The sequence below is a fragment of the Zootermopsis nevadensis genome, unplaced genomic scaffold (genome assembly GCF_977971745.1).
Source record: "Zootermopsis nevadensis isolate Lab colony 2312 unplaced genomic scaffold, Znev_1.0 Znev_ptg000021l, whole genome shotgun sequence".
NCBI classification, from domain to species: domain Eukaryota; kingdom Metazoa; phylum Arthropoda; class Insecta; order Blattodea; family Termopsidae; genus Zootermopsis; species Zootermopsis nevadensis.
The window spans coordinates 7,368,999-7,381,886 of record NW_028259153.1 but is presented as its reverse complement, the minus strand read 5'-3'; the positions used below and the strand labels follow the sequence as shown (position 1 = coordinate 7,381,886).

Here is a 12,888-nt window from a genome sequence, read left to right as displayed (position 1 = left end):
AATTATTCTAGCTTTTTTAATCGAGGTAAGATCTTCGAACAGTATTTCTGTTTATGTCGACTCCCGTGTGGCCTAACTGATTTGTTCTTTTGTTGTTTTAAAACAAATCGAGAAACGCTAACAATTTTTATGTTACGCACAAGATATCCTCCTTAAAAATTGTATATGTTTAATGCTTCAGAGGATCAATAAATTAAACGTATCCCACTTATGTTAACTATTCGTGGGTTTTCAGCAGTAAAAATTATTCTACAATGGAAATCCACTAACAAAACATCTCTGAATAAAAATCTATATAAATTCTTGGGGATATTTCATAGAGCAGGGGTCAGATGGCGTGACTGCATACCGTGTCCTCGCTTACCAGTGAGAAATGTCGCCCTCAGCGTCTAGTAGCTTAACATTATTTGCCTTCATTGCAAAGTCACGGCCCACGTCAAAACATTCGTGTTCTGAAAAGGGTTAGAGCGATTGTCCGGACTTTGCTAATGAACAGTAGAGAGCGTCTGGAATAATTTAACGTTCTCCAACGACGCAGGTCAGATTGTGGAGAATTACGTGCACCTCATTTAATCTTTGAGGCAGCCAAACAAATCGCCAGACAATCATTCACTTCTCTAAACGATTCGTTTAATCAGACTCCAGATCGTTGTAAACCAAACAACTCATCTTCTGGTTAATCAGATGAACATTTGCCGAAGTCTTGGTGGTTTTTGAAGATGATGTGCTATAATGGGTAAAATTGTTTTTGGATTTTGTCCAGATCTGAGTTTTACTTAACCAGGGGTCCCAAAAATACGCTTTTCGTCCTCTTCTACCACCCCTTCCACCTTATGTTGGAAGCAGAATTCAGATTCCGAAACGTCGTATTTTTATAATTTTGTTATTTAGACCGTGAACAAGGTCTAAAAGAATATTTTGACAAAAAACTTTGTATTATTGTTATTTAAGCAAACAACGAATTACTCATAAGATGGTAAAGTTGCGTCATATTGTGATACAATAAGTATATATTAAATCTTGTCCGTCTAATCACAATAATTCTTATTAAATATTAAAATATTACAATAATTAACATTTAAAATAGTCAGTCAAAACACGGCAATACTTCCAGACAGGTGTAACTCCTCTACAACATTTCTGACTGATACAAAAACAACAAAACGCTCACCCACACTAAAGTCACATTGAGCATGATGTATTTATACAGAACAACATCGAGTGTGTTATTAAAAATGGAATAAAAAATCTGAAAAAAGAACATCGTTTGATATCTGGTAAAAATCTGATAAAAATGTACGCTAGCATAATGTATGAAAATTGTATTTGAATTATTTATCGTTTTGAAGTTTTATATAATTATATACACCTGAGGATGGTTCTTTTAGGAACTGAAACATGTCGTGAAACATGAAAAATGATGGTCTAATGTAAATCGAATATTTCGATAAAGAACATCATTTAATATTTTAAATATTTTAAATGTTAATTATTGTAATATTTTAATATTTAATAAGAATTATTGTGATTAGACGGACAAGATTTAATATAAACGAATTACTCGTTAATCAGACTATTAATAATTCTCTATTTTACTTATGATTTAAGTTTTGTAATTGATTTTTTTAAATCTACGAACCAAACGATGGCCGGTTTCTGTACAATTATTTTTAATATCGTGATATTTGGGATTCTGAGGGTCATGAAGACGTTGTTGTTGGTCTCTGGGTTTTAACGCCATGTGGACTTATATGCCTGAAATGGGAGGGGGTACTTCAGCCCTGAAGATGGAGGCAGCCCCTCCCCCAGGAAACGTGGTATCTATCTCCACACACTGTCACAATCCACAAGACCAACATCGACACCTTTCGATTGTGTCCTCTTCTCATCTTCGTTTAAGTAATCCTCATTTTTTCTCAGATTCCCTCGACACTTCAGAACTATCACGAGTAGGTTGATGAAAGCTGAAATATAATAGTTGTAAGAGAAATATTTAGATTATTTAGTATTTTAAGGTCAGTGGATAAAACAGAATTTTGAACATTCTAGTATCGTCACTTCTATCCTTGTAACTTACTGTGTTCTTTTTTTTAAGTTTGCAAGTAAAACAATTATTTCTTGTCGTAACCCAGGAGCTGGAGTAGCAATAATATTGTGGAAAATGTAGTTGTATAGTATTTTAATTATAGTCAAATTGCAGAAAAAAGTATAAGACTGTAACACTTGCTGTTACATTATACATAAAACAGTCCTGTGAACTACTTCTAGCTTTTTATTCACGGATCGTTAAATTTACTGCTTTTTGATAGGCGGTGCCTGTATATTTCTTCTTCTCCTCTTTTCCCGTCTTTCTGTCTTTCTATTGCTTTAAAGTCCGGGGCTCTATCTGGGTTCCATCCTTCCTTCCTTCCTTCCTTTTAACAATCAATATACCCTCACACCCCGAGGATTATCTGACACGAGCTGAACCTAAGTCCTTTTGTACATACTCCTCACAAGTGCAATGGTGTTTGAAAACTTTAGGATTACTTCAATCTCTTTTCTTTTACTTTTTTATCTCCTTCCCATTTCTTTTTCACGACAGCAGCCTGTAATGATGGGTATCAGTATTAAAAGGGTCCTAGAATAAAAGCGAGCTAATTAAGTCGTGTTTCCATAGGAGTTTAATCTAAAATTGCCTTAGCTAAAACCTTGAAGATCTCCAGTCGACTGCGCTCAAACGCTTGGACTCTCAGGCTTATTGCATTGTATAGACCTCGCTTCATTTCCAGTATCTTGAAGTTTTCTTATTACGTAATCTTGTCGTCTACATTTAAAGGACATCTTAGCTAATGTTATTTTTAATCAACAAAATAGTGGAACGCCGAGAGTGATCTGTACGTCATATGTGGGTTTTAAGACGAAATATTTCATGTAATTAAAATTTTTTGTGTTGAAAGCAGACTGATTTTTAAAAACATGTTGAAAAGTTTTAACTTAAATTATTCGTGGCTACGGGTTCTAATGTAGACTTCTGTCACACTAAAATTCCAAACTGTAGCCATTTTGTTAAAATGTATTTACAAAATTGCCCGTAGAAAGATATGTCGCATATTTGACTAATATTTCTTTTTACTCGTACATTTCAGAAAGCACGCAGTCGTACATCGAGAGTTCAGGGTTAATGTGTTAAACCGATTTGTTAATAATTGCCATTTTAGGCTAGTCTCCCCTATCTATAAATCACCTCAACACTCAGTTTATTTTCGTTTTTAACATTTTGGCTACATATTTATATGAAGGCATATTGCATTATTTCCTTGCAAATAACCGTTGACCTATTAGGTTTAAATGTAATAATACTTTCATCTAGTCCTGGAGCTGGGGTTTCTAATCGGAGATCATTTGGGATTTCCGCCCTATTCTTCATCACGAGCTACTTAGTGGAATCACATCCCGTTACCATCATTTTCATGGAGGGACGGAGGAAAACCACTGACACACTAGCCAGGAGAACCGGTATGCGCGCCGAGATTCGAATACTGGAACTCCCGAATACGAAATAATTACTCTAAACGGTACACTCATTTCATACTTACCATATCGTAACAAAAAATGATATATCATAGCAACAGTTAATCGATTATAGAATTCAGAGATTGTCTTAAGAGATCTGGAAGTGGGCTAGATAAATTTCGTTCTTTACTCGTTTAAGTTAGTGGCGAAACAACACTAATTGGTACATCTACGTCTTTATTATGAACGAAGTTCTGAGACAAAGACAAAGCCCTGTGAGTAATGGATGAAAAAGACGTAAAACTGTCGCTTCCTTTCATACTAAATTTCCGCTCGCTTTGGTATTGGAAACACAGTAAAAGGGGAATAATTTTTAAAGCGCATGCCAGAATGTTTCATGAAGTGTAAACAGCTCACTTTCTTTACTCATTAATCATAATCAGAATCACAAAAAGAGAAGCTATCAAGAAGTTTAGAAACTTAAACTTTTCTTCTCGCCAAAGTTTACAGCTTTTAGTCCACTGCTTCTTAGTGAGTGTGATGTATATTGTCCATAATATGACTATAAGTTAAAATATATAATAAAATACAGGTCAATACACAAAACTATATTTGGGTGTTAAAATTTAAATGTTAAAATTTAAAATTTTAAATTAGCGCTATTCATCACTATAAGGATGTTACATTTGAGCGCTTTCATTCATTTCACAACATGTTTCGATGTAATACATCATCTTCAGGTGTTTTTTTTTTTTGGTGTTGACCTGTATTTTGTTATATATTTTAATCCAAAACACAAACATGACGCATGTAAACCTTAAACTTATGACTATAAGTCTTCACAATTAAGGCAGTTGAGGGCGATCATATTATGAAGCAAAACAAAGGAAATGCTTTTTAAATTAGATAAACTGTCTGATGAGAGAGAAGTGTTAATGACATTTCATTACTAATAAAACCTTTATTTGGAAACATTGGAGCAGAGGAACCTGTAAACGAGTTTCACGACGTTTATCTCGGTGGAAATTGCTTTGAGGGCCTAACAGAATGTAGGAATGTTAAACGGAATCTTCATAATGTTTTATCTTCTCCAAGGATTCGTTGAGGAAATCAGTGAGGATATGGTGGGTTGGATGTGCGTCGCCTGTGGAGTCCCAGTCGATTGAAACCTTCAAATTGTGGCAGTGGACGCTTTCCTGATTTCTTGCCAGAATAGTAGTTGTCGAAACTATACTCTTTCTTCGTAATAAGTAATTTTATTTTCCACTGTTAGACAGTGCCGTACATCTCGGCGTCCTTACAATGTCAGAAATATGTGGAGTTAGATTTCCAATGAGGTGGGATTTTTAATCACCGTGTCACCAACTAAATTATTACTACATATATTTATTCTTCAAGTCTATACACAAACCATTTTAATATTGATGTTTAAAATTAAAATTGATATAAATAATTCGCGCTATTCATCGTTTTTCTCGATGTTACAATTTGCGCTATATATTACAACATGTTTCGATGTCTCAGCATCATCTTCAGGTTTATTTTTTAAAACTATTCAATATTTTTTAATGCACACTTTTCGGTAATTGTAGATTGTAGGTTGTAGTTGTGGATGCTCCTTTTATCTTCTGATTCTTTGCATATTATGTGGCGTGTTTATATTATTTTGTTCATTATTTCTGTGAAATTATCAACAATATAATTAACATTATTAATATTATTCATACGTAAATGAGTTTGGACATCGTTATAAAAATTTTCATTATATTTTAAATTTCACGTACCCCTTAAGATGTCTTCGCGTGCCCCAGGTTGAATACCACTGCACTACACGGTGCAACGTCCCACCAGGTTGCCACAATATAATCAGATTTCTCCTCTCTAAACACTCTGTTTCAACTGCTGATGTGAACGTAATTATAAATGTTACGATGTAAGACGTTTGATGGAAGCTGTCGAAAAATATTTTGAGTGAACAAACCCTTCATTCACTTAGACTGAGAAAAATGACGAAACAGACTCAGGATAGATTCGAATCAGCTGTTTTCCCGAATACAAATCGAGGGCACTGCTGTTTCTCGCTTGGGTGGTACTAAAAGGTCGGTGGTGTTGTATTTTGAGTAGTAAGCTCTGAAAATTAACCTATGTGAACAGAAGGAACCCATGAAAAATCTGCTGGATTAACTTGAATTAGGAGATAGCTGTCTTCTGGGTTGTTTGCGCCGTGTAGTCTGGTAGAAGTTTACCCACGTTTCAGAGTTGCTTGCTGTCTCCATCATCAGGGCGATGAGTCCTCAATGTCGGTAAACCTCTACCAGATTACGCCGCTCAACGACCCAGAAGACAGCCATCTCCAGACTCATCGCAGTGAAAACCTCAAACCCTAAAACCTCAACTAGTTCTGATTTAGCTACGAATCACGGACCGTTGTGTTTCACGTATATAACAGGCAGTTACATAATGTGACATTGAGATAAGAGTAGGTGAGGATATGTCGAAGGAAACGTGCTGTGTTTCTTATTGGTTAATCGGTAAGTTGACTGATTGTATCTATCAGTCTTATTCAGTCGTCTTTTTAGTCGTGTTTCTTTGTGTAAGTATACTTTACCAAATCCACTTCACGTTTATCTGACACTAGCAGTGTGAAAAGAAAAATTGATTGTGCATTAAAAATGCACCCATCTGTAAACGTTGACTTAAATCTTTAATTTAAATTAGTGATAATCGATATCAAAACATTTTCCAATTTGAAATCCCAGAAGGACATGAATGGTCTTTCAAATTAAACCTGCTGCTACAGCACCATTAATTTCTTTTTTTCCTCTATCATTTGAAGCTTAGGGATAATCACGAAAGACCCTTTGAACCTTGGTCTCGCCTGCTCGTGATTAATGAAGATGAATGGCAGCCACAGGGCATTTCAGACGCCAGAATCAAATCCATCCGGCGCGCCTTTATGGACATATCGGACTGTTTGCTGGATTCCTCTCATTATGGCGAATGGGACGAGTATTACAGCGTGAAAGATACAGTTGTCAATGGTTGAACTCGATACGTCATTTGAGTGTCAGTGATGATCAGTTCATTGGTGGGAACCAAATAATTGAAGTACGTAATTCATAGAAACATGAGCCTAAATACCGACTTGACAATTATAGTTGCAAATGAAGATCCCCAGTCGGAATAATTAACATGTTAATTTTGTTTCAACCGAAACGTTAATTCACATCTGTAGTTTATTTCTGATACGTAAGAAATATAGGCGTTCTATTTCATTCTTTGTTTATTAAACAGAGGTTTATCAACTGCAATGTTTGTATGACGGCACTTGTGTTTGTAGTCAAAACAGTAGATTATGAAGTCGTCATTTCTTTTGGAAGTAATGAAATTATGTTACGTATCATATTGTAAATTATGATTGTATATGTATGTATTTCGCCTCCGTGACACTATTTCCACGGGAGGGGAGAAGCAATGGCGCTTATTACGTACAATTCCATTAATTAACTTAACTGCAACCCCCTCTGGCTTCGTAAATAGGCTACAAGAATTTTATTTTCTTCTCTACACTAAACCAATTAACCTATCCCCATCTTGTGAGCAATGAAACAGCGTCGCTTACAGATGGAATGGTGACAGAACGGGGGAGAGAATAAGGCTTCGGAAGTCGCGTGCCCCTCTCCCTCTTTGGCTCACGCCCACGTACTCGCCTGTTAGGGGCCGCCGGTGTTAGGTTAGTGCCGCGGAAGATATCGGGTAGGCACAGGCCCCCGATTTTCATGCAGCAGTTTCTGGTCAGACTTGTTTTGGATTCGAGAGGTCACTGGTTAGATTCTCGACCTAGAAGGCGGATGTGCTGACATTTTCGTTATTCATTGCCATCTCCGTATTTTATTCATTCTTTCCCTTCTGCTTTGTCGTTTTCACTTACCCTCGTCACCATTTCCTTCGTATTTCCCTCCACGTTATTATTCTCTCATAACTTTGCTGCCTATTTATAGTCGTTTTCTCCGTAATCATATTTTCATTTCTGTGTTTCTAAAATTGTCTTCTGTGTTTCGTCCTTCCGTCTTCCTCTGCTTGCGACAGACATGTAAAAGTATAGAATCCATTGAGCTTCTGTATTCGGTCTCTGGGGTTCAGACGCCTGGGTGTTACAACGTGACGGACTTTTTCAATTGTGACTCCATGATCTGAAAGGGGTAACCAAATTTTGCGTTATATTCTGTGACCTGTAAACAGGAAATCACGTAGTAGTTGACAGTGTATCAGAATCCCTGTTCCTTACTGTGTACGTATCAAGCAAGCTTATAAATCGAAGTTGCGGGCTCAAATAATTTTTTCCTGATCGTCTGTATTGCCTAAAAATGCCGTAGAAGTACTGCCAATAGAGACTGACTTGTAGTGATTCGCGTCTCTGTAAATGTTTTGCGTCTGCTGTGATCTCTGTCCGTGACGTGCCTTCATATAAAGCGTCTCTGAGCGTCTGTTCTTTTCAGATCGATAATACATCGTCGAATTCATCTAGGATGCTGATGGGCATTTAGTCTTATTGGCAATACTTCGCACTTTTAAAACAATTTTACGTTCAGGTCTCTTCCTCAGTGCATTACCCTGAAACATGCAGGTCTTGCAGCTAATTAAAATAAGGTTCTTTTCGATTTTGCTAATATCGTTTACCTTAATTTTCACTTAACTAACTCCATAGAGCATAATCTTTATTGAGAAAATGATAGTCTCTCAGCTAGTGAGGAAATTCCTCTCTTATATGGAAACCGAAAGCTCGTTGCCGTGTTCAAAGAGCCCTATACCGGTACCTAATATATGTTGCCCTAATATCCATTTTAATATTATATTCCCATATACACCTACGTCTTCCTAGTGACATGTTTCCTTCAGGCTTTCTAACCAACATTTTGTACTCATTTCTCACCTCCCTCATGTGCGCTACGTTCCCTACCCATCTCATATTTCTCGATTTGATCGTCCTAATAATATTCGGTTAAGATGAGCTACAAGTTTTGTAGCTCCTGCTTAGGAAATTTTCTTCACACCCTGTCCCTTTATAACTCTTAGGTTCAAATATTGTCGTTCATTTTCTTATCAATCGGCCAGTCCGTGTTACGCACGAGATATCTCGAAAAGAGAATTCTAAGACTGGAAGCTGAAGCCTGAACAGTCATTAAGGCATAATTAACACCGTTAAAAATTTCGCCTTCAAAGAAGAGGGTAAATATAAAATAAAACAAGCATAAAATCTTGCACACAGGAACAGGGTATACAAAGAACATGAGTGATAAAAGATGTTACAAAGTGATGGGGATGGTGGTAAAGTGACATATATCAGAATATGTGAAATGTCCTTGTTCTTTGGATGACATTGTGTTTAAACATTATAACATTCTATTGCAAGCTTGAAATTATGTTACCAATTTTTCAGTCAATGTAACCCTACAAGAACCACTTTACTTGTCAATCCATACTGCTATAAAAAGTTCTGAATACAAAACATAAAACCTAAACAAGTCTAAAGGTTTCTGATGATGGTGCATTAAAATGTGTAAAATTATTATTGAGCACTTTGTCCATCATTCAAATTATAAACTACAGCATTTTAGAAAGTGGATTCTGCTTCTGTCATCGGTACAAGAGGGAAAGGGGACAGAAATCCTATGCCTTGGCCCTCTGGTTGAGCTTGCCTCAGACATAGTCCAGACTAGCAAAATGGATTTCTATCCTCTTCTTCTATACAGGAGGATTTGCTCAGAATTCAGCATCTGAAAGACTGCAGTCTTATTATTTTGTAATTTACATGATGGACATAGTGCAAGAGGTCAATTCTGCTTATTATACTGCATCATCACCAGAAACCTTCAGACTCTGATTACATTTTATGTTTTGTATTCACAAGAAAAATGGTTCTTGCTGGATTGCATTAACATTAAATATAATTTAATGCAGATGAAAGAAAGATGGTCCAGAATAAATGTTACATACCTGTCATTCAGCAGTTTAGCCACAGCCACGTGCCCCAGTCTGGCTTGTGACACAACCACATGCCCAGAGCACACCTCTGCTTCAACACCTAACTCAAAACTGAATGCTTAAGTCACAGTAGCCCAGATGACAACAACAGCACCTGTGGCAATCCATTTTCCGACATACAGACTTGCAGACAACAGATAAGCATTTCAGTCTTCTCATTTTCCATTACATTTCAAAAGGATTTTTTAAAATCTGTTTTGGGTTCTTAATCTTTTCAATAATTTGTATCTTAAGTGCGTCATGTTTGTGTTGAATCAAATACATACATTTATTTTACAGTCTATACACAAACTTATTTAAAATAATGTTGTTAAAATATTATAACATTTACAGTATAAAGTATATTATGTTATATTTATGGCGCTCCTTTATCGTAGTACGACATTACATTATTCAGCGCTTTTATTTTTGTTTTTTGGACGACATGTTTCGATGTTTTATGACATCATCTTCAGGTTTATCAATCTATATTATTTTAAAAACTATTATACATTTGATGCAATGCATTTATTGATCTTTTAGTATGTTTGTAGAATTTTCTGTCTTCATAGTGATCTGGTTTCTGTATTCAGACGTTCATTATCTGTGGGATTAATTTCCAAGTGTTATTATGCAAATGAGTATGGAGTTGACATAGGAAATAAATATTATTAATATGATTGTAAATATAAAAATATAATGAAAAAACATACCAAGTTGTATTTGTGATGTATCCTACGTCTGATAGTTAGAGACGATGATAATAATTCTGTAAGACAGGAGATTTTTCTTAATGAGTAAGGGCGGCCGCACACCAACTGCATCAAGCCATGAGACAAAAGACTCATTCTTGCTTCATTCGTGATTCAGACTCGAGTCCTAACACCGAAGCAGCACGTGTCTGCGTCTTATCACATATTCTCCAGTTGATGACATGACGTCATCCAGTTTTATGTGTGAGTGAGAGCAGACTTGTACGTAACGAGCTTATGTTCAATGTGTATAATAGTTAATTCAGTCATTACCTCATTAAAATAAAATTAATCAGTGCACTTACTATCTACGTTTACTTCTTTTGAAACAGAATGCCAAGCTTTATCAACCTCCTCCTTGTTTGAGTGACCCGGGGTCGAATAATCGTATTATTATTTATTATTTAGTGTTCTGTCTGACGACAGGTCCATTCTTCTGCCCAAAAAGAGTTTGCCAGTTTTCCCTATTCTCAGCTTCTCGTTTTAACTCCTGAAACTTCATCTTCTTTCCTTGTTTAAGATCGTCGGTTAGCTGTATCAGTCTTCTTCCCAGTCTTCCTCGCTTTCCTTCAATGATATCACTCAGTAATCCATTCCTTCTCATAATATGTCCTAGCCAGTTAGCTTACCTTCGTGTAATCGTATATTACCGGGAATTTCGCTATCTTAATATTTGTTTACTCTTCACTCGTGTCGATAACGTACACTGGTGCTGTTACATGAGTACTGATGTCTCAGTCCTGGCGCACGGAAAAGGAACATGCTGGGTCTCACTGCACGTATCTGCAGCATTGAAGCTGACGTCAGCATCATGACTCAGACCGGTGTGCGGCGGTTTTCATAATCTCATTCGTTTCAACTGTGCTCCTTTCTTTGCGTCATGTCGCAGACTGTTACATGTCTTGACGCATGTCGGTGCGCGGCCTACCTAAGACTTTTATAGATTTATTTCAAAAACTCCCATATGTAACATGTGACAAAAAATACGTTGTAACAACACAATACAAATATCTATTTGGTATGACATAAAAGTGCCTGTACAGCAAACTTTCCTCCTATGCAGATTCAATTATAGGTGTGAAAATAAAGTAAAACAATTTTTTGCATAATGCAAAACATTTTATTATATACAGTCTGCCAGCACCCTGAAGTAGCACAAAAAATGTCACTCCTGTTTAGAAAACTAAATCGCTCATTCCTGCCCATGGTGTATCTGACGCGATAGAGTTTGATACCTAACTTTGTGCTAACATTTTATTTTAATAACTGTCATTCCATTATTTTATTTTTATGAATTTATTGCATAGTTACTTGACTTTCCACACCTGAGTCCTCACATCCCCATTAATTACTGGGGCCCATGTACATTCTTACAGCATTTAAATGTTTGCATTGGCAGAATTCCATGTACACACTTGTTCAGTGCAGGCCAACCGAAAAATTATGATTTGTGATCCTTTGCAGTAAGACCAGATTTTTTATAACATTAACACTTGAAACACTGCAGCTTCAATCCTTCATATGTTCATAAGCTGTCTGTGAAATTTTGCAACATGTAACTGGTAGATACACACTACACTACACTACAGTGCAACAGTGATTGATATACTAATAATTGTAAATCTTATAAGATGAATAGTTTTAAGAAGTATGAATAAGACAAATGTCATACAAAGACAGCAAACACATTCCAATCTGTATAGTACCAAATTTCTTCTCTGCCATATACTGCATTAGAGCTTATTGTTTAACACTGCTGAAAATGGTAACACTGCATTGCAAAACAAAAGGTAAGCAAACAGACGAGAATGTTTTGTGTACATGTGTCTCACTTTACTTTTACTACTTAAGAATGAAAATAAGAAATTATACAAGAAAGAGTAAACTGGAATTAATTTAATGACATCCATTTCTTAGACAAACTTTTATAACTCACTTGTGCTTCTGATCCTGCAGTATGCTGTGGTATTGCTTCTACTCCTTCTAAAGTGTGGCCATCTCTACAAACGGAAGATGCAGAGTCTCTGAGTTTGTTCTCATGTTCTTTCAGAGCCTGTAGAGGAAAATTAGTAAATGGTCACAAACAATTAGGTTTGCTGGTTATCTGTGTCCTTTTGCAGGTTCTGCACATTTCGTTATGATGATCAACTCAAACCTATTGGCTTTAGTGGTATGCTACAGTGACACAGGGTCAGTTGGACTCTGAAGGTCATGATAAACAATTAATAAGAACTAAATAATAAATCTTGTGGCAATGGGTGTGACTCACATTAAGCACTGTTTACATTCAACTTACTTTCTAGCACAAACAATTAAAAAATTATCATAAATACTGTAAGGTTCAAGATGTAAAAGATTTATAATTACATGAAGATAGATTATGAATCAAGATTATTTATTTACAGAACACACAAATTCTCTTAATAACGTCGTATACGAGAACATGTAGTGAAGGATTCTCAGCACCTGCCAGTCCAAGATAGTGAAGGGGACAACATTATTTAACACAGAAAGAAACGTTCATGCTTCAGACACCACGGGAACAATAAATGTGGCGATAAAACGCGGACTTCAGAGTATCCAATAATACTATAAACTTACAGTCTCCAGCTGTTGG

General features: G+C 36.1%; 1 long non-coding RNA gene across 2 annotated transcripts in view; it reads left to right on the top strand.

The window, feature by feature from the left end:
* The window catches only part of LOC110836827 (uncharacterized), a 234,325-nt gene that overhangs the window by 198,269 nt on the left and 23,168 nt on the right, over positions 1-12,888 (top strand). The gene's annotated exons all lie outside the window — the stretch shown is intronic.